Consider the following 20,527-nt stretch of genomic DNA (forward strand, 5'->3'; position numbering starts at 1 on the left):
ACTCCAGCAGTAAAAGAATGAGGTTTTTTAATGTAGACGCAAAATGACTTAAACTACATTTCATGCAAGAGAGATACAAATCTCTAAGATCCAATGTTGGATCACAGAAAAAAGAAGAGAATAATGAAGATTTCCAAAGAAGCTCCCAAGCAACCAAGCTTCTGTTCAGTTTCAAAGTATAACTTTCGCAGTTCAGACAAGCGGGTGTTTCTTCTCCACCCAGCCACCAGCAGAACCATCAGACGGACACACCACTAAGCTAAGAAAGCACAGATGTGTAGATCTGAAGGTGAATTGTCACAGTACAGAAAAAATGTGTAACTTAAGTTTGTGTTCTGACCCCGCCGATGAATAAAACTATTTAAAGGAAATAGCAACCAACACACTCTGCAGAAGAGTAACTGATAATGCAGTTCGGTTCGAAAGTGTCCTGCACATTCCAAACTGTACAGGAACGCAGAAGCAGGTACAGAAAATGAACTGGGTGGCAGACCAAGCAGCTGAGGAAAGTGCTTTGCCGCAAAAAGCTGTGCATATGTTGTTTCAAACTCATGAACCATTTAAAATTTAAAATATGTACTATGTATCACTCAGATACTTAACAGACCTTTGCTAAGTATCCAAGAATAAATATGTAGCCTCGTTCAGTGACCCTGAATTTATTTTAAACTTCTTTGCAATTTTAAATACGTGTACACATATTTAAATACAGCATACTGTATTTAAATACTGTATTTAAATACAGCATACTGTATTTAAATACTTGGGGTACAGCATCTACATGTACCCCAAGTTAAACAGCACACAAAAATCATACAATACGCGATACAATGCGCAAACAAATGCCTGGGAATAATAAAGACCAAACACAGTACAATGGTTCGGTGGGGGTGGAGAAAGGGGACTGCTACTAGGAAGGATGACGCTGAGTTTTTAGGTGTTCGGTGGAATTCATAAATAGTCCATGTCTCTAATGTGCGGGGCTAGGTACAAATGAGTATTACGCTATTCCTCATAGAATTTTTATATCTGAAAAATTCATATTCAAGAAAAAAAAATTAGAAATATAGGTTTAGATTATTCTAGGAAAACACAAAGAACAGTTACGCACTGCCAAATACACATTTTACAGGGGACGGTTTTGGGTCTATAGTCCCAGATCGTTTTTAAGCCTAGCCCAAGTAAGTCTGTTGATTAAGAGGTGAAACAGCGTGTGTGTGTGTGTGTGTGTGTGTGTGTGTGTGTGTGTGTGTGCGTGTGTGTGTGTGCAGGCACTAGTGAATACGAAATCACTACCTGCTAACTGTCAAGACTGAAGAGGACGCCAGTCAACACCAACATACTGCTCCTGTCTGACTTCACGGTATTATTCTGCCTTGCTCTGCGATTACTCCCACATTCCCCAAGGAGAAACTAATGGATTACTAAAAATAAAAGGGAGATTAAGTGAATCACTTCGGATGTTTTGGCTCCCAACTCAAACAGGCTTAAACAAAAAGGAAATGTATTGGCTCAAATACTTGGACATCCGGAGAAGGAGCAGGCTTCAGAGCTGGTTTCCCTGTGATTCTGGACTCTGTCCACCCTGTGTGGCTTCTTGCAAAGGCTGGAAGCCAGAAGACTGCAGCTATAGCAGACCTCACACCAGCACACAACAATATTCAAAAGAAACAGGCAGTGTCTTCCTGCAGCCGTGTTCTAAGCAAGAGAAGACTTCCGCCAGAAGCTCCAGGCAGACCCACCCAGGGGTCTAGCGGCTAGAACAGTATTATTAGAGTATTCCTGAGATCACCACTCTAGCCAGGTAACACCCAAATCTGACGCAGCCGGAATTCATGAATCAACCAGCAACAAGGCAGGCTACGGTGCCCCTCACCAGGGCCACTCACTCTGGAGGGAGTCATTACCCCAACAACTCTTAAACACGGGAAAAGGCTGACTGCCTCCAACACTCAAGTCCTTTCTCTTGGCATTTATAGAAAGCAGTCTGTGCCTATCAGAACATGAAATAAAGCACTATCACGGTATATTTGTATATAAAACTAGAGACTTAAAAAATAGATGACCAGCCAGATGTGGTGGTACGTGCCTATAATCCCAGCACTCCAGGAGGTGGGGAGGTAGGAGAATTGCAAGTTCCAGCCGGCCTGAGAAATTTAATGACTTAGACCCTGACTCAAAATACAAAATAAATAGAAAGGGCTGGGGATGTAGATCAGTGTAAACGCCCTAGGTTTAATCCCTTGTAGCACAAAAAGAAAAAAAAGGAAGACAGATGGCCAAATGCTGCATTGATCTCTGAAAAAGGATTAGATTTTTAAAATTTGTTTCTATATTTCCATTTCTCCCATCAGTAATTTAAACACATGATCTGGGGTTGTCTGGTTTCCTTCCCTAGAAAAGAACGGGGGGAATTTATACATAGAAAGCCAAAACTTTGCAAGTATACATTTGTGGCATGGTACTTACTATATGCTTGTGCCACGGCTACAGAAACTTAGACAACAGCATCCGTACTACTAATGTACAACCTGAAAGAAAAAGTTAAAACACATCAGAAATTTCACTAAGAAACTTTTAAAAGAGCCTTACCTTATTGTGAAAGACTAATCAGCCCTCCTCCTAAAGGAAGCATCTGTACTTTAGTCAAATCAGAGTACCTAAATATTTTTAAATTAAGAATACCTGCATCAATTGTAGATCTACCAGAAAACAGAACAAGGTAGGGTACGGTGCTGCACACCTGTAATCATAACACGCAGAAGGCAGAGGCAGGGTGAGACCCTCTCTCAAAAACAAAACTACACATACACACAGGTAGTTTTTTCTTCAAATGACATTGCCATGTACTGTTATTTATAAAACTAAGTAAGCCAGTATAGGTGATGCACACCTATAAGCCCAGCTATTCTAGGGGCTAAGGCAAAAAGATGGCAAATCCAAGTCTAGCCTGGGCAACAGAATGATCCTGTCTCAAAACAAAAGAAGAAGGGGGTAGGGAAGATAGCTCAGTGGCAGTGTGCTGGATTTGATACCCAGTACAAAAAAATTAAAAGTATAAAAATAAATAATAATAAAACAGAAGCAAAAGGGGGAAAACAGAATTACTGAATCTCAAAACCATGTAGTCTAATAAGAAACCTCACAAAACATTAAAAATAATGCCAATAGTCTACAATATGCAATTAACTCACTCAATCTGATGCAATTTAAAGTTAGACAAATCAGCTTCAATGTCTGAATCTCTATACTCCAAGGAAAGAGTTCTCCACAGAAAAAAAGGCAGATATCTGATTCAAGTATTTGATACTGCGTCATTTCACTTCACAGAATCTTTGACCATTCAGCATGCCATGGAATACTCAACCACAGCCACACAGCTGAAGACTTTCAAGACCTTGGAATGGCTTTTAATATTCATAAGTGAAAGAAGAACTTCGCCCTTCTCCATCCCCAGTGCAAAAAAAGACAGCAGGGGGTAGGCACAGTGGGCTTCATCTATTCAAGAAGCTAAGACACGAGGACCGCTTGAGTCTAAGAGCTCGAGGCCAGCCTGGGGAAAATATGGAGAACTTTTCTCTAAGTAAGAACATATTTAAAAAAAAACAAAAGTAGCTGAGTGTGGTGATGCACAGCTGCAATCCCAGCTGTCTGGGAGGCTGAGGCAAGAGGACCACCAAGACCAACCTGGGGACCTTATCAGCACCTTGTCTCAAAATAAAACACAGAAAGGGCTGGGCATGTAGTTCAGTGATAAAGTGCCTTTGGGCTCAATCCCCATTACCAAAAAAACCCCAAACCAAATAAAAAACAGGAACAAAAAACGTTTAAATAGCCATTAAGAGAGTAAACAAAGGTGGAAGCCTCAAAATAATACATATATTCACCAGTGAATTCATTCACAATAATATGAAGAACTCCCACAAAACAATTTTTTAAAATGGACAGACTTCCTAAACAGGACACTGAAATGACCAAAGAGCACATGAAAACAGCCCAACCTCATTTATGGCCATCTAAAATAAAGCCAGACCTGGTAGCATAGGCATATAGTCCCAGCACTCTGGGAGGCTGCGGCAGGAAGGTCACAAGTTTGAGCCCACGTGGGCAACTTAATAACTTGGCATAACCCTGTCCCAAAATTTTAAAGGGCTCGGTTCAATCCCTAATAATGGGGTGGGGGTGGGGACAACAATAAGCTAAAATAAGACACAATTACGTATTAGTCAAGTGGCTAAAATTTAAAAAGTGGACAACATCATCTTAGGATATAAAGCAACTGAATTGTCATATACTACTGGTGAAAGTATAAACTAAAACCGTTTGACAGTATCACTGTAGAGTATGAACATAGCCTCTGATCTTGGGTAAATGCCTTCTAGCAATGGACACAGATAGACCCTAATGACACCTACAATAATATTCAAAAAAGCATTAGGAATAATAGCCAAAACCTAGTAACAAACTGCTGCATATTGCTGCAAGGAATACTACACAACAGGGATCATCAGTAGGATCATCATCACTGTTACTGCAAAAGGGGTGGACAGTAAACAGTTTAAGCTTTGTGGGCTGCAAGGTCTCCTATCTTCTGTCATATGTACTTGACCCTGCCTCTGAAGTTCAAAACCACGTATCATGATTTTGGCTATTCCAGTAAGACTTTATTTATAAAAACAGCCAGTCCATAAGCTGTAGTTCTGCCTGCTGTACTGCAAAGAAAATAAATGAACCAACACCAAGATGTTTGGGAGACAAAGAAGCCAGACACATGGTATGGTATTCTCTCTGTGTAAAGCTCAGAAATAGGTAAAGCTATCTATGTTAGGAGTAATGTACCGAGGAGGAGACAAAACTCAGGGAGAAGAAGGGCAGATCTTCCAATATTATATTTTCCCTGACTTCAGTGAAGTGTCATGGTTATATTCAATATGGAAAAGTTCGTGTAAGAGTTCATTTATGATGTACCTGTCCTCAGGTTGAATAAGAAGGTAAAACATCTTAACTTGGGTGTTGCGGGGGGTGAAACAAGGTCTCACTATATAGCCCCCACTTGCCTGGACAGTGATCCTCTGCCTTCAGCTGTCTGAGTACTGGGATTACAGTAACTTTTACTAAGTGGAAGGTTTCTCACGGCTCACTGTCCCTGGACATCAGGCACGGGCACAATGGCCAGCCTGTGTCCCACCAGCAGGTTTCTGAAACCCCTCAGGGAAGCCCCTCAGTTATAGTCTGATGTCTGCGCTGCATCCTAACTCCGCTTCCAAGCTGCACGTAGCACACTGGAGAATGAGCTGTGATTAGACAGAGCACACGGAAGGTAGCAGGAGGTGAACGCAATACAGAGGGAGAAAGGAAGGTAACAGATGGGTGGATGAAGGGATCCACAGAAATAAAGTCTTGCATTTTAACATAATCTGCTGAATAATCTACACTGGATACAAAGGAACATAAGCGGCTTAGAAACACAATTTGGAAGGTCACTGAGCTCGCCTTTTGGACAAAAATAATGACAATTTTAAAGCTTGTAAGGTTTTTAAAAGACTGTTGGAGGGACTTGTTTTTAGTACAACAATTTCTTCCAATCTAACAGATTAAACGGGCAAGAAGTTTCAGTTTTTCAAGTAAAAAAAAAAAGCACACTTAACAGATATATAGCCTTGATTTTCTAGGCTTGCAGACTAGATACCTGATTGCATCTTTTCACTAAACATGTAAACCGAAACTTACTAAGTTTACATTTTAATTAGAGGTTCTAATTTCCAGTCACACGAAGTCATTAAGTTACCCGGGTGGTACACAAATACATTAGGAAAGGCAGAGATTATGCAAAAGCCAAGAATGAGATCACGGGCATCACATTACATGGATTTACATTCTGTTATGACGGGCCTCTACCGTAAGATCAACGAAAGATGGAGTAAAAAAATACTGGAAAAGAACTGAAGTCTGTTCTCTATAATCCGTAACTGCCAAGTGCAAGAAAAGCTGGACCAGAAGCTAGAAATACGAACATAAAGTCCCCGTCACAGAGGGAGGCTCACGGTAGAGAGAACCTGGCAAGCCTACGTATCCATACTCTAAATTAAATGTCATAAAAGTTACAAAACACAGCCAAACGCTGTAGGAACTGTGAATTAACAGGAGAGAATTATTAAATATAGAAGGAATAAAATGCAGATGGGGAGAGGATGAGGAGAGGAAGACTTCCCATATGAGGAAGAGCAGAAAGGGGTTCTGAATGATTCCAGATAGGCGCAGGAAGAACGGAGTAGGAACATCACTCCCTGCACAGGAGGCATGGAGGAGGCATACACAGAGGCATGGAGGCACGACGCGCAGTCATGTCTGAGAAACAAGATACTGCAGGCAGCCAGAGTATGGTGCACAAGGACAAGCTCCAACTGGGATGAGGAGGGACCTGCCAATCATATTAAAGTCTGAATTTTCACCTTACAGGCATGGAGCCAAAGGGGTAGAAAACAGGGCAAGAAGGGAAACACAAGGAACAGAGGGACAGGCTTGCCTCCACGTACATCCTTTTGTATAGTTTGCTGTTTAGGACCATGGGACTACGTCACAAAATAAAAAAGCAAGCAATTGCTGGGTGCAGCGGCTCAAGCCTATAATCCAAGCACTTTGTAGGCTGGGACAGAAGGATCATGTGTGCCTGGAAGCTGAAGACATTGTACATTGGGGCAGGGGGCGGGGGTGGTGGGGGGTGAGACACTGAGGATGGAACCCAGGGCCTTTGCAATGAGCTGTAGATCCAGCCTTTTCTTATTTTCTTAATGTAAGTTCTAAATAAATCACTAAGTTGCCCAGGTTATGCTTTAACTTGCAATCCTCCTGCCTCAGCCTCCCAGAACTTTGGGATAATATGCATGTACCACCATGCCCAGCCAAAACAGAATACTGTAGCAATAAAAGGAATAAAATATCATTACCTACAACAACACAAATATCATAAATACAATGTTGAGAGAAAACAGCCACGTGCGAAAATATATACTATATAATTCAGTTTACTGAAAGCTCAAAATCAAGCAAAGATAAAAGTACTTGCTGAGATAATGAGGAAGAATCAGACCAGAGAATTCTAGAAGGACAGTGCTTGATTGTTTTTTGTTGTTTTATTTTGCTCTGTACCTTGAGACAGGGTCTTGCTATGGAGCCAGTCGGGTGGTGAACTTGCCATCTTCACCCTCACAAGTGCCCCACCACACCCAGCTCCATGTTCAAGTCCCTGAGCAGGGCAGCAGTTTCACACGAGTCCAATTTTTTAAATTCACTGACCTGTTCACATATGACCTGTGCAGCTTTCTGTATTTGTCACACCTCAAAATATTTACTTTAACACAAAATAAATGATGAGTGAGGACACTGGCAACCTCAGAGAAGATGCTGGGCTCTTCCTGTATCCTACCAGCTGGCCACAACTGGATTCGTTATTACTAATGAAGTTCACTTCGCTGACCTGATCATGGGGGTAGAGGACACGAGTGTGACTCCACCGTAGCCTCACTCACTCTTTCCCCTTTGCAAGTAATAAATATTTCATAGGTAGGTACTCTGGAGCTATGTAAATGTGGTGTTACTCATCACTCTTCTAGTTAATGCAAGCCCCTTCCATTTAAACTATTCATTCACTTACTCAGCAGGTTGTAACCCATTACTATTACTGTCTAATCAATGACTGTCGCTATTTATAGGGTTGCCAAAACTGCCCAGATTTACCCACTAGAACTTCTTCAGGGCTGCGAGTCATTTTAACACGATCTGTCATTGCAATCTCCTTACTTTCTGAAACTAGATGTCTCAGAGTCTAACTTCATACTCTCTTATCTCGGAAACAGCCAGTTCTCCAATGAGACCTGGTTCTTTTTATTAGAGAATGGTTTTTAAATATCAGGATCCAGGTGCTACATACATTGCCTTTGGAGGCTCATTTCAGGTACTCTCAGTTCCCTGAAGGAGACACTATACATGCATGTGTGCTTATACACACATGCATTCGTACGTGTACACATTTACACCTATATCCTTGGGATTTGTTAAGGAATTCAATAGTTGATTGTGTATAACATTTTCATGAAAGTCAAAAGTACCACGGAAGAATCAAGATTCTCCAAAAGATAATAGTGAGAAGACTTGCCTTATCAACAATCAATTCCAGCACAGCAAGATTGCTGAGTAAGGGCAACCCACACTCAGGACCCTCTTGTCTCTCAGGAGCTATTCCTATTCCCCCCCCTCCCCCCCAGATTTTCCTACTCTTAACCTTCATTGTTCCTTAGAATTTGTTCTTCGACTTCAGGAAACACGAATGCATCCTATCTGATATCTAGCAGATTGGGAGTTACTTTTTTCCTCTGTATCATTTTGGAGGTTCCACTGAGATAACTGGAAGGAGGTAAGAGTTTGCTTTTGTGTCATTTAGGTAATCAGACACTGTCATTCTTGTTCGCCAGTTGCTTATGCCTTGTCTTTTATGCTTCTCTTTTTACGCCTTGACTTTATCAAATGATAAATTTAAAAACATGGGAAGAGTATGACATTTTTTTGATGGGACATTTTATTTTTACCAACAGTGTCCTTGTATCCTTGTTTGTGTACTAGTTGTACCAGTTGCTCAATTTACTGGTGTTCCTTGTTTCACTGGTTTGACTTGTTTGGCTGTTACCATTATTGTCTTATCTCAGAGAACCAGCACTAGGCAAGAGTAATGTTAGAACATCCCCTACTGGACTCTGATACTAAAATGTGAATTTGTAAAATGTTGTAAAATGGCTTTAAAAAAAAAAAAAATCTAGTGAGCTGGGTGTGGTGGCCCACACCTGTAATCCCAGCACTTGGGAGGCTGAAACAGGTGGATTATTGTCAGTTTGAGGCCAGCCTGGACTGCATGATGAGACCCTATCTCAAAAAGACAAAAGATAAATGAATAAAAAATAAAAATAATAAAGACTAGTTTATGAAATGTAAGAGCCTCTTATAAATCTGAGACTGTCTCAGCCAGTTAACCACAACAGTGCATCTGCCAGCCTGGCCTGACCCCCCCATGTTCAGGGAGGGGAGTATCAGGCTTGTTCTGCCCTGTCTTCTTTCTGGTCTGATCTTCCACTAGTGAAGAGACCATCTTAGCTCTTGAGACATCATCATTCTCGCATTTCCAGGCTGAGCGTGAGGACTCATGGGCAAATTGTCTCAGTAACTCACTGTGAGCCTGAGAAAAGAAGACTTTCTTTTCACTGGTCTGATTTCTGATCTTCTTCTGTCACTTTGTACTTTCCCCTTTTTTGGAGGCCTGTTTCTCCTAACGATCACAGAGAGACTCTGATGAGATCCGGCACGTGCAGGGTGATACGTCTGTAGACTACAGAGAGAGACTCTGAAAAAGCTTTGTCCCAGTGTCGCAACCTTTCCCTCCTATCCAACAACTAAAAATTTTCCAGTTGAGCTCACAGAAAATGAGTGTTTGATGATGACAAAGACAGAGAAGTCATCTTAGATGAGGAACACATACCCTGTCTCTGGGTCACACGAGACATCAAAATTTTGCTTGTCCAGGAAAACACACAAGGTAATGTCCCTACCTAGTGTCCTGGGCACCATTTCCCATCCAGTGGGTATGTATGGGAAATTGAAACCTGGGGCCTAGGATAAAGACTGATTTGTGGGTGACACCAGAAGGAGGTATTTTGTAAGTATTATACTTAAGGGATGAAAACACATTCCATTCAGGAAAGAATTTCCAAACTATTCTTTTATCTCACTCCCTTCTGCTCTCAAAAAAGCCCAACCTCTACACTCTCTCTCTCCTCCTAAGCCCAGTTCTCATCATTTATGTGTGTAGCGGAGGACAGCACTTTCAATAATGTGTAAGCTGCGCTTGCCAGGCAGTGAGTACAGGTTTTAATCTGCATGTTTCATAAGTGTGTTATAGAGACGTAAAAGTCTGTAGAGTGCATTTGGAGTAAACTGTCACCTTGTCTTTCCATTAAGGGGGATTGCCCAGGTGATTAGGCAGGTAACACAAATGTCTCAGTGACTCTTTTTCCCCTGGGAACCAGGGCAGGATTTTCCTGAGGCATTCATTACTTGCCTCTCTCTGCCTCTGGAGATGACCTCTTTTGCAGGCTGGGAAGTCCCATTACCACTTCCAATCTGCCCTTCCCCCACTCGCTCTCAAAGAATTGAACAGCAGTTGTTCCGGGTTAACTTTGCCAGCAACACTTCCATCTTTAAACGCAGCAGCTATAGCGGGAAGCAGCTGAACTGCACTTCTAGAAACATACCTTGGAGTCAGGAATCTGAGAGAAGGCAGGGGTGTGCATCAGTGAAGGGCGGATAATCCAGCCTGACCTACCTTTTGGTCACTCTCTAGACAGCAGCCACCTGCTCTGAAGCAGGTCACCTCAGGGACACCCTGAGGGTACATGAAAACCACGTGGAGATTTGAAAGGAGACCCGTTTTTCCCCTTGTTGGTTGTGGGAAACTCAACGCTGAATTCTCTTACTCCTCTGGAATGTATTCTTAAATAATGGAACTTGTTCAGCCCTCAGGCACTGAGAAAGAGTGGCTTAGTATTCTTCTGCCTCCCACATGGCCTGCCTACCCCTACAGACCAAGTAGGATGCACAGGGAATTACTGATTATGATACTAGCTTGCAACTAGAATTGTACTGTGAGAGGGAGGGAAAGCGGTCAGAATGGCTTTCTGTTTAGACTTTCTCTGCTGTGAGAGACAGTCCTCATCTTTTGGGCCTATTTTAAACTTTCTCAAGTCTTGCAGTGTGTCGATGATATATACTGTTCACTAATGATTTTTCTCATGAGAGGGAAACAGATGCCTTCCTGAAAGGTGTCAACTCACTGGCTAACTTGCAACGGACACCTCAACAGCTAACAGAAACAGGGATTAGGAGACAGCCGCAGCCTCAGCCCCAGAAGATTGCCTCTCTTTTCTCCCTGGAACATCTTGCCCGGCCCGCCACCGAACTAAGGTTCTGACAGAGGAAAGCCTGCAGCCAAGCACGGCCCAAGGCTCACAGGACCACGAGGAAGGGCCCAGGCGCAGGGCAGCAGCAGCCAACCCGGCCCTGGCCACTTTCTCGCACCTCCAGTTCGCCACGCTGGCACTGCATGGAGCGGTCCAAGGGACACCTTAGGGCGGGCACAGGGCAAAACAGGCGGCGGCGCTTTCTTCCCCTTGTTTCTTTTCAAAACAGGAAGAAACTGTTAGAGGTAGATATCTGCAGCAGGGCCGACTGGAAACTTGGAAAGCCTTTTTGCCCCACTGTTTGGAAAACAGACTTAGCTCCACAGACTACCATCTCGTCTATTTCCACACCCCAAACTGGCCTGTGCACCGCCACCGCCCCCCAAAAGTCAAACTTACCTCAGTCTGCCCCCTTACAGGGAACGATTCCATGTGGCTATCGAACAACTGTGGCTATCAAAGCAACAATAAGCCTGAGCAGGTGATATTCCAATCAGATAAACCGTCAGCCTAGGGCTGTGCTAAAAACTACCTTTGCTTTCACAGGTATAAAAGGGTTTTATTCCTTCTGATTCTTATTACAAGAGAGCTTTATTAATTGACCTATAAAAAGTTCTAACTAGTCTATTTATAGTTACAAACCTAAAAACTATAAAAGGTTTATTGTAATTCAACTTGGCCAAATACTTCTGAGTGCACTCTGGTCTATTAACAATTGTCTTATGTGTGTGCCTGTCTGTCTATTCAATTTGTGACCACTTGCAACATCTGTAGGTGTTTTGTTTGAGCTCAATAATTTTTTCTTCTTTTTCCTTTTTGGATCTTTAAAATATCTATGTCTACAATTTAGGTCGGCTTATACGTAAGTGTCATTACAGTGAAGGACATGCTTCCACCCAGCTGCCAGTTGATCAAATGATGTCAAGCGTGGTTACAAACCCAATGCATACTGTTGTCTGTGTACAATAACCTGCGAGTCTTTCACTGGTCTAGAACAATGCGTTCATTGTTATGATCTGGTTAATACCTGAGGAGACTTAACTGACCCTGACAGACAGCAAGAGGTTAATTTTGATCAACATGGGCCTCACTTTAACTTGGTCTTCAATACCCAGCAGGAAAGTAGAACCAGAAGATGTATGAAAACAACACCACAGTAATAAAAGCTAGATATAAAAAGGGGCTCTAATCGCTGACCCCTCCTGGCAGTTTCCAGCTACACTGGCAACTGACCACTGTTATGGTTCACCGAGGCTAAAAACTACGGTGGAAGCTACAAAAGCTCAACGAGAGTCTTTAAATTCCTTAGCTAAAATTGTTCTTCAAAATCACCAAATTCTCCATCTTCTTGCGGCTAAAACTAGAAGGACTTATGACAAGAAATACCGTACTTACAGATAACCCCCATCAGCACAGGGGTCTAACGGCAGGTGGTCACAGCCACTGCTCCAGTCCCTTAAAAGCAATGTCTGGGCATGGCTCTTTCCCCAGGCCACCTTTCCATTCTGGTGTTCACGCTCTGATTACCCATGCTTTCATTTCTTGGAAAATTTGTTTGTTTTTGCATACAGGCTGCCAAACTCCACGTTACCATGTAGATGGAACCAACAATAAACGTGCCACTCCTTTTACCAGGATCCCGTAGAGCAGAAGGGAGTTTATAACTACTGAACTGCAACACGACCGCTATCTAAGGCCCATCAGACTAGCTTTCTGGAGAAGGCCCCTGACTGTGGTCTCTCCTACGCTGACCTTCTTCAGCTCTAAGCAGCTCCATGGAAACTACACCCCTTTTCCGAAACCTCTTCTAAGGAGGGTATCACAGACAACTATGCTAGGGGGAAATACTATAGGCAGCCAGACAGGGCTAGTTCCTTGAGGAAGTCAGTGCATAAAATGAGAACATCAAAATTGTGGCTGGAGGCACGTGTGAAGATTAAAATCACAAGGATCACATTTACATACTTCCCTATAGGATACATGGAAGTCAGAGATTATTGGTACCGCTCTTTTGAGACCGCCTGTATAAATTAACCATTATCCCACTAGGAGTGGGCTGTCCTCTCACGCACAAACACTAAGACTACTAAACCTGAAGACAAGACTAAGACTATACTTTAAAAATAAAGGGGCTGGGGATTTAGCTCAGCGGCAAAAGCGCCTGCCTGGCAAGCGCAAGGTCGTGAGTTCAGTTCCCGGTACCGGAGAAAAACCCAAAACCCAAAAAACAAAACAAAACAAAACAAAACAAAAAATAAAAATAAAAGGACGAAAACATTAACAGACAACCTTTCACAAAATAGCAAAAGAACAGTACAGACAATACAGAGTTACAAACCAAGTGGTAGGAAATTAACAATGCTTGTTGTATTACATATTGATACCTTCAAAGTGGTTTCTCAGGAAAACAGATAGAGACATGCAATATTGATCAATCAAGGACTCATTGATAGTTTCTTTCAGCAAAGAAATAGAAGATAGTAGAACAACTATGTTAACTATCCTGTATATACATACATACAAAATTTCTCCTTCTTTCCCTTCTCTTTTCCCACATCCCAGTTGCCCTCTACCCTTGAGCATTTTCCTATCATTTCACAATGTCTATCATACCTTCAAGTTTTTATTAACTCTTTCAGGTTTTACACTAGTGAGACAATGTGGTGCTTACACATGCAGGTCTGATTTATTTCATTTATGAGTATGGTCTCTAGCTGTGACCATTTACCTATAAAAGCCTCGAGTGTATCTTTCTTTATAGCTGAGTAATATTCCACTATATAAAAGTACCACAATTTTCTTATCCAATCCACCAGCAGAGTAAAAAGAAAACCCACAAACTTGGAAAAAATTTTAGCTGACTGTCCCTCAGACAAAGGGCTTCTATCTAGAACATAGAAAGAATTAAAAAATATCAGCCCCCCCAAATTCAAAGACCCAATCCAAAAGTAGGCAGCTGAGATGAATACACACTTCTCAGATAATGAAATACAAATGGCCAATAAATACATGAGAAAATGTTCAACATCATTAGTCATTCGAGAAATGCAAATTAAAACAACATTGAGATCCCACCCTACCCCAGTAAGAATGGCTAGCATTAAGAAATCAACCAATAACAAATGCTGGCGAGGCTGTGGAGAAATAGGAACCCTTCTCCACTGCTGGTGAGAATGCAGACTGGTGAAACCACTGTGGAAATCAGTTTGGAGATTCCTCAGCAAACTAGGACTAGAGGTCCCATTCAATCCAGCTATTTCCCTTCTGTGTATTTTCTCAGAAGATCTAAAAACATCATATCACAGCAATATATGTGCACCGATGTTCATAGCAGCACAATTTGTAATTGCTAAATTGTGGAAGCAACCCAAATATCCATCCACTGAAGACTATACATTATTGACCAAGGTTAATGTCATCAATATGCTCTTCCTACTATTGGATCAATATTAGCCAAGCAGCTATACTTGTAACCTTATTAGCTGCTTATAGTTTTGACCCACATTATTCCCACTCATGACTTTGCTCTTTAAAACTTTCTCAGAGAAGTGGACTCACTGGCGACCCACCTCCTGTACCTCCTGTACCTCAGAGCTATCCTATTCCCCATTCCTCTTCCCCTATAAATTTTCCTACTCTTAAAAAAAAAATAGATTAATGTAACAGTACTTGCACATATGTTTATCCATAGGGAAAGAAAATTAAACTGAGTCCCCTTTCCATTTTCTCTTTTGGTTAATTTTTTTTATTTTATTCGTTTATTTATTCAGGTACCAAGATCGAACTCAGGACCTTGCGCTTGCCAGGCTGGCACTGTGCCGCTGAGCTAATATCCCCAGCCCTCCACTTTCTCTATAAAAATAAACACCAATTTAACGCAATACTTACATGTAAAATTCAAAATTATAAAACTTTTAAAAGACAGTAAAAGCATATTTTATGACCTTATAAAAGGTTAACAATATTTTAAAAAAACGAAGAATTTGTTCTATATTACAATAACTTCTGTTCATTAAAGGATATTAAGAAAGTAAAAGGATAAATAACAAAATAGGAAATATAGCACCTCAATATGAGTGCCCAAAATATGTAACACTCATAAATGCACAAGACAAACAATCCAAAAAAAAAAAAAAAGCTGTAGAAGAAAATAGAGAACCCTCCATACATGAAATGACCCTGAGTTTCTTCAGGAATTAGGGAAACAAGTAAAAGGTTTCTTTACACACCTACTAGTTTAATTTAAGAAGTCAAATAGTATCAATGGCAAGTAGATGGAGCAATGAAAATGTGCAGGGAGCAAGCTCGAGGAAGGCTGGGTCAGGGTCGCTTAACAGCCTTACAAGATTTTCAGTTCTGTACTAGGTATTGCGAATGTTTCCAAAACATAAACTATTTTTTATTTTTATTAGTGCTTATTTACAGTACACAATGATTATGTTCATCAAGGCGAGTTGGTGCATCATGGAACACATCCTAATTCTTCTTTCCTGGCCTTGCCTCCCGCATCCGCAGGCTCGGGGTCCCTCCCCATGTGAAAAGACCTCTCTCCCTGTTTTTTATTGTCTTTCATTTTGCTCTTTATTTACACTTTGGGTTTCTCATGTAAAAGAAACCATGCATTATTCAAGCTTGTCCAAGACACACACTGCTAGACCCTCCAAGAGGTAACAACAAAATTCCCCAAAGTTTTGGGTACTATATTCACCCCAGAGTAAATGCTAGATGACACAAAATAAAACGAAGCTGCAGATTTGTTATTTATAGAAAGTTCTTTGATTCCCAAAGTCTAGTTAAAATGTATCATCCACAATGTGCTTTTTCAAAGTGAAAAGGTATGTATTTAAGGAAGATGCATCAAGGCTGGTACATGCCTATAGTCCCAGCACTAGGGAGGCTAAAGGATGCCCAGGAGTTCGAGGCCAGGCAGAACTACACAGCAAACTCAAGGCCAGCATGAACTTTATACCGAGACCCTGTCTCAAAAAAAAAGCATATCTATTTTGGTACTTAGCTACAGAGGCAGATAGGACTGCTTCTCTTAGAATCACACCACTTGAACAACCAACTTGTTCAACTATACTATGCATATCAGAACAGTGTAACTTTCAACAAGAAAAAATATTAAACCATTTCAGGTCAATATAATTGGATTTAAAAGAAACAAACAGGGCTTCCGGCGCACAGGGAACTGCGGGTGGGGAGCGCCAGCCTTCTGGCTGGCTAGCTTCCTGCCTGCTGGCTCCCAGAAGGTGGGCCCCCGGCGCACAGGGAGCCTTCAGCGGGGAGCGCCAGTCTTTTGGGGTCTTCGGACCGGCGACTCACTCCCGACCTCCTCGTTCCCCGGAAGGAGGGATTCCGGCGCACAGGGAGCCACGGGTGGGGAGCGCCAGTCTTCCGGCTGGCTAGCTTCCTGCCTGGGGGCTCCCAGAGGGTGGGCCCCCAGCGCACAGGGAGCCTTGGGTGGGGAGCGCCAGTTTTTTGGGTCTTTGGACTGGCGACTCACTCCCGGCCTTGTGGTTCCCCAGAAGGAGGGCTTTTTGGTTTGTTTGTTTTTTTTTTTGGTTTTTTTCCAGTACCGGGAGTTGAACTCATGACCTTGCACTTGCCAGGCAGGCACTGTGCCACTGAGCTAAATTCCCAGCCCTCAAACCATTAGTTTTCATTCTCAAGGGTATGTACTAAGCATATCAGCCTAACAGTCACTGAATTTATTAGGATGTAATTTTGCTACAAGAATTCTCCACTCTTTCATTCAGAGCACAATGAATAAATCAGAAGGCAATATCTGCCTTCCTCTTTACAGTAACAACTGTGCATTTGGCCTGAATTCTAAATAATCAGGTTCTTTCTAAAATACTTGAAATTCAGCCAATATACAGATCTTCTCACTAAAAATAAGCATGAAGGAGACAGGCTCAAATCCTAACTGTCCTATTTAATACTCAATGAAGGAGGACAGCCCTCTCAGGCAAGCTGAATAAATACACAGACTGCACTATCACCATATATGCTCTTGTCATCAAAACAGAGCTGCTTATAAGAACCTGAAGTGATGCCAGGAATGGTGGCACACACCTGAAATCCCAGCACTCGGGAGGCTGAGGCAGGAGGATCATTGCGAGTTTGAGACCAGCCTGGGCTACAAAGTGAGCTCAAGGCCAGCCTGAACTGCATAGCAAGACCCTGTCTCAAAAAGACAAAAAAAAAGAGAAACCTTGAAGTAAGAACATTAGATGGGATATTTGATGATATCAGCACCTAAGCTCTAAAATCTACAGGTATAGTTAACCAATTACACAATATAGTTTTACACTGATCAGGTGTCAAAGTTAACTGATTTTGCCAAGTAAGAAACAAATGCCTAACTGCACTGGATCAGCATAGCTCCGGGTGGCTGAAGCAATCTACTGAAGACAGAAGACCCACTCTGGGGGTATACAACACCAGCCAATAGGCCTGTCAAGTGGAATACAAGGGAAACAAAGAGGAAGGGTGCCTTTCTATTTCTGGAGGAACTCCAGTATTCACCTTCACCTTGGACGGTGTCTCCCAGCTTCCAGCGCAGACCCTTGGGCTTTCTGCCTCAGGCTCACACGGACACTGCGGTGAGCTCCAGGCCTCTGACTGGATCCTTCAGGTCTCCAGTGCACAGACAGCCCTTTTCTACTCTTCTACACCGACTCTCCGGGCAGCCACTGTAAGCCAATCTTGTAAACTCCCACATGTATTTGTGTACCCTGCATTAAACCTATTTCTCTAGTAGTAAGCACTGGTTGATACATTAGGCCCGCGCTAGGTATGGTGGTTAGTTTTGTATGTTGACTTAGTAAGGCTACAGTACTGTTATTTAATCAAATGCTCATCCAGAGTTGTGGTATAGCTCAGTGCTAGAATGCATGCTTAGCATGTGTGAGATCCTAAGTTTCAATTACAACACTCCAAAAAAGAAAAGAGAAAGAAAGAAAAAAAAAAAACAGCACAGGAGAGAAGAGAAGAGAAGAGAAGAGAAGAGAAGAGAAGAGAAGAGAAGAGAAGAGAAGAGAAGAGAAGAAAGAAAAACACCAGATGCTGCTGTGAAAGTGTTTTGTAGGAATGGCTAACAGCCACAGTGAGTGGACTTAAGTAGTGAAGCAGATTATTCTCAGCCACGTGGGTAACCCTCGTCCAATTAGTTGAAAGGCCTTAAGAGCAAACCGCAGGGCTGCCAAAGAAGAAATCTGGCCTCAAGACTGCAGCATCAACAGCCTGCCAACCTGCCCCACCAATGCCTAATGTGCCAGTCTCAGCTGCCTGAGCCAAGTCTTTCCTTAAAATCAAAGGAGCTCAGTGGGAGAACACTTGCCTAGCTACGTAAGACCCTGAGTTTGGTCCCCAAATCACACATCTCCTCACACGTAACTGCTATGTTTCTCTAGAGAACCTTGATAGATACACTTGGTAAAAAGAAATAACCTTTTTCTTTCCAGACATCACCAACAAACTCCAACATCAAATGTGTGGAAGTTTTTGCTACACTAATTCTCCACTTCTTGGCAGACAAACACAGGACCTTCATCATACAACTCAATTCAATGCTAACACTGTCTACCTGGAGATAGCTTAGATATCGTAAGTAAAATGAGTACTCCTAAGACAGAGACCGCCACTGGGACAGCGGACAAACTCCTGAGCCCTTAACCTTTTACTCAGTAAAATCATTATTTGTGTTTTCTTCTCGGGTAACTGGGGACTTGAAAGCTTAGTTACTGCTAAAAAGCAGTGACTCTTTTATTGGGCCTACGGATGCCCAACGGGTAACCTTAACACCCTGTGGCAGTCCTCGTAGGCATGTAAGTTACTTAGGAAGTACCAGCCTAAAAGCGGGCAACACGAGGTGGATTAACTCTACATTTATACAACGTATCTCAGCCCCTTCAAGACTGAAGGTGTCAAGATAATAGAGACACTTATAGGCACCAAGGAGCAACCAGAAATCTCCAGTCACCGCCCTAAACCTGCCGTCACCTTGCTTCCAACAATGAGACTACCCAAGCAGAAATAATCACCTCAGCGAAACTAAATTCATGATAAGGTCTCCTCCCGGAGTCATCTTGCAAAACCAGAACCAAGATAATGATTAACAAGACCCTAGTCCACCTCGGCAAATCCATTAAAGCGGACCCTGTTCTTCTGGTAACAGGCCAGCCTGCTCCCCTCTATTAGAGCCGTGCCCTCCTCCCTACCGTCTCTCACTTTCTCACTCGGCCCAGTAAATCAGGCTCTGCCTCTTCAGGACATATCCTCACATGCTTTTCCGCAGTGCTTCAAGGAACCGTCCGGGGTGACTTGAAGTCTTCACCACCTCTTTAGGGAGACCTCCACAGACCCCACCCAGTCACAGCCTCCTAAGAACGCCCCAACTTCAGATGCAAGGCCACGTCACTGTACCTCAGACACAATGGCTTGAAACTGGGACTTGCCACATCAAACCCCAAAGGGGTCGGACACTTTCTTAGAATGGCACGAAAACCCTGGAGGGCAGGGTTTGTGCTTGTGCTTACTGGTGTATGACAAAGGATGCAAACAAGGAACAGCCAAACGAAAGATGTGCAGAGGGTGAGTGAAGCAAGGGGGTGCCCTCTCTGCACCTGGACGCATCACTAGCCCAGGGTTTCTCTGAACGCCATCTTCTTAGGAATTTCTGTGGAGAATGGAGACTTTGCCGTGTAGGCACGAGTCAGGGACCATGGACACCAGCTCATTTCTCCTCCGTGGAGGTCATAAGATGTGGCTAAATATCCTTTTTAAAAATTGTTTTTGTGGACAGAGTCTCACTGTGCAGTCCAGGCTGGCCTTGAACTCACTATATAGCCCAGGCTGGCCTTGAACTGGCAGCAATCCTCTGCCTCAGCCTCCCCCATGCTGGGATTACAGGTGTGCAGCCCCATGCCTGGCATAAATTCTAAATTTCTCATCACATGATTGATTCAACCAGCCCCATTTACAGGATCTTTTAGGCACCTGTCACCTCATTAACATATATGAAGATACTTCCCACACTCCTGAGAGTTGGAAGGTCTTTGAAGTTCTTGTAAAGCTCTTTTTTTGTAAAGAAATTCTGAGAAATAGAAAGACAGTGGAAAGGAACCAAAGATAAACCTGATAATGCTAACAGCCTTATAATCCCTTACAAGAGGATGGACCAGGTACAAACTTCTTTTAATCACAGAAATTCTTTTCTTTGACCCAGTTCCCTCTCTGAGATGAAGAAGTAATAAGGAAAGGAGATATCAATGATGATTGTAAAGTTCTTAGTTAAAATAACCGGATGGATGGTTATACTGGTATATGAAGGCATACAGAGAAAGAAAAAAAAAGACAGTAATGAAATGGGGAAATGGTAGGTAATGCAAAGTGCTGCCTTCACAGGAAGCAGATACGAACTACGAGTCTGTACATGGATCTTGATCCATGGGGACATTTTCTTTGGTCTACAAAGTGCTTTACAAAAATGCAACCTCACTTTTAAAACTCAGAGCTTT

The 20,527-nt window shown here is 42.5% G+C and overlaps 1 protein-coding gene across 7 annotated transcripts in view; it reads right to left on the reverse strand.

Annotated features, from left to right (window-relative positions):
- Sipa1l1 (signal-induced proliferation-associated 1 like 1) overlaps nt 1–20,527 on the reverse strand; it is a 362,523-nt gene that overhangs the window by 176,581 nt on the left and 165,415 nt on the right. For 6 of the 7 annotated variants that reach the window (XR_264641.2, XM_005409450.2, XM_005409449.2 and 3 more), the window contains exon 3: nt 2,470–2,531. The exons of the other annotated variant lie outside the window; for it this stretch is intronic. The gene's annotated coding sequence lies outside the window, so the exon portion shown is untranslated. The remainder of the gene's footprint in view (nt 1–2,469; nt 2,532–20,527) is intronic. 7 annotated transcript variants of the gene reach the window in all.

This window comes from Chinchilla lanigera, unplaced genomic scaffold (assembly GCF_000276665.1).
Source record: "Chinchilla lanigera isolate Chin_1 unplaced genomic scaffold, ChiLan1.0 scaffold00122, whole genome shotgun sequence".
NCBI lineage: Eukaryota > Metazoa > Chordata > Mammalia > Rodentia > Chinchillidae > Chinchilla > Chinchilla lanigera.